The 2,151-nt window shown below is 51.8% G+C and overlaps 1 non-coding gene across 1 annotated transcript; it reads right to left on the bottom strand.

Moving 5' to 3' along the window:
* Positions 1-1,840: 1,840 nt before the first annotated feature.
* Positions 1,841-1,913, bottom strand: TRNAK-CUU (transfer RNA lysine (anticodon CUU)). The gene has a single exon. It is a non-coding gene; the product is annotated as a tRNA-Lys (tRNA).
* Between the last annotated feature and the right edge of the window lie 238 nt (positions 1,914-2,151).

Here is a 2,151-nt window from a genome sequence, read left to right as displayed (position 1 = left end):
GCTAGGAAAGGGCGCAGGAAAGGCTCGGCCTAGGACCGCTCCCATCGGCGCCTCCCAGGGCGGGAAGTGCTGCTTTGTGTGGAGTCCTGTGGGAATCGTGAGGCAAACTGCAGGATGTGTGCGTGTGTGTAGTTTAAAGCCTCAGCGAAGTATCTGAAAAAGGTGGGAGTTAGTGTCAAACCCGAAAATGGAGAAGCCTTTAAAAAGCATCACGCCCAACGTGGGGCTCGAACCCATGACCCTGAGATTAAGAGTCTCATGCTCTACCGACTGAGCTAGCCAGGCTGCTGCTCCTATGTTATTTCACACACCCTCTGTGTGTTCTTTGTGAGGAAGTAGAGTGTGGTTATCCCAGGAGGCCCCTTGGTTTCATTTTCTCTGCTGCTGACTCGACACAGTCACCTTTGTCTTTCTCCATCTCTCGCTCTACCCCAGTCTTATGTCCCCATCAGTCTCTCTGGAGCTCACTCTGGTACATACATGCATCTGTCCTCTCAACCTGTCTCTGGGCACATACTTAAATGTCCAGTAGAGAACAGTGTGAACTCTCCCTGTTTCTCGAGGTGGCAGTCAGCCTCCAGAGCCACGTTCCGGAGGCTGCCGGAATGGCCGAGCGGTGTAAGGCGCCACATTCATGAGCAGTATTTTCCCCAGTCCTGTGATCCCATCCCGCTGCCGACATAAAGTAGTTTTCATACCTACTTTAATCATAACACCAGCGGGGATGAGTCCTTAAACTCCTCTTTTTGAAAGGATGGGGGGGGACAGAACGGACCGGAGCGGACTCGGAGCTCGCTGTAAGCACGGGCGGCTCAGGCTAGGAAAGGGTGCAGGAAAGGCTTGGCCTAGGACCGCTCCCAGCGGCGCCTCCCAGGGCGGGAAGTGCTGTGTTGTGTGGAGTCCTGTAGAATCATGAGGCAAACTGCAGGATGTGTGTGTGTGTGTGTAGTTTTATGCCTCAGCGAAATATATCTGAAAATGGTGAGAGTTAATGTTAAACCCGAAAATGGAGAAGCCTAAGCAAAAGCATCAACGTGGGGCTCGAACCCACGACCCTTATATTAAGAGTCTCATGCTCTTCCGACTGAGCTAGCCGGGATGTTGTGCCTATGTCATTTCACACACCCTCTGTGTGTTCTTTGTGAGGAAGTAGTGTGTGGTTATCCCAGGAGGCCCCTTTGTTTCATTTTCTCTGCTGCTGACTCGACAAAGGCACCTTTCTCTTTCTCCATCTCTCGCTCTATCCCAGTCTTATGTCCCCATCAGTCTCTCTGGAGCTCACTCTGGTACATACATGCATTTGTCCTCTCAACCTGTCTCTGGGCACATACTTAAATGTCCAGTAGAGAACAGTGTGATCTCTCCCTGTGTCGCGAGGTGGCAGTCAGCCTCCAGAGGCGTGTTCCAGAGGCTGCCGGAATGGCCGAGCGGTGTAAGGTGCCACGTTCAACAGCAGTATCTTCCCCAATACCGTGATCAAATCCTGATGCTGACATAAAGTAGTTTTCATACCTACTTTAATCATAACACCAGCGGGGATGACACCTTAAACTCCTCTTTTTGAAAGGATGGGGGGGGACAGGACGGACTGGAGCTGACTCCGAGCTCGCTGTAAGCACGGGCGGCTCAGGCTGGGAAAGGGTGCAGGAAAGGCTTGGCCTAGGACCGCTCCCAGCGGCGCCTCCCAGGGCGGGAAGTGCTGCATTGTGTGGAGTCCTGTGGGAATCGTGAGGCAAACTGCAGGATGTATGTGTGTGTAGTTTCAAGCCTCAACGAAATATCTGAAAAAGGTGAGAGTTAATGTTAAACCCGAAAATGGAGAAGCCTTTAAAAAGCACCACGTCCAACGTGGGGCTCGAACCCACGACCCTGAGATTAAGAGTCTCATGCTCTACCGACTGAGCTAGCCGGGCTGCTGTGCCTATGTCATTTCACACACCCTCTGTGTGTTCTTTGTGAGGAAGTAGTGTGTGGTTATCCCAGGAGGCCCCTTTGTTTCATTTTCTCTGCTGCTGACTCGACAAAGGCACCTTTCTCTTTCTCCATCTCTCGCTCTATCCCAGTCTTATGTCCCCATCAGTCTCTCTGGAGCTCACTCTGGTACATACATGCATTTGTCCTCTCAACCTGTCTCTGGGCACATACTTAAAT

The sequence above is a fragment of the Pleurodeles waltl genome, chromosome 6, assembly GCF_031143425.1.
Source record: "Pleurodeles waltl isolate 20211129_DDA chromosome 6, aPleWal1.hap1.20221129, whole genome shotgun sequence".
Classification (NCBI taxonomy): domain Eukaryota; kingdom Metazoa; phylum Chordata; class Amphibia; order Caudata; family Salamandridae; genus Pleurodeles; species Pleurodeles waltl.
This window is presented reverse-complemented; position numbering and strand designations above follow the sequence as displayed.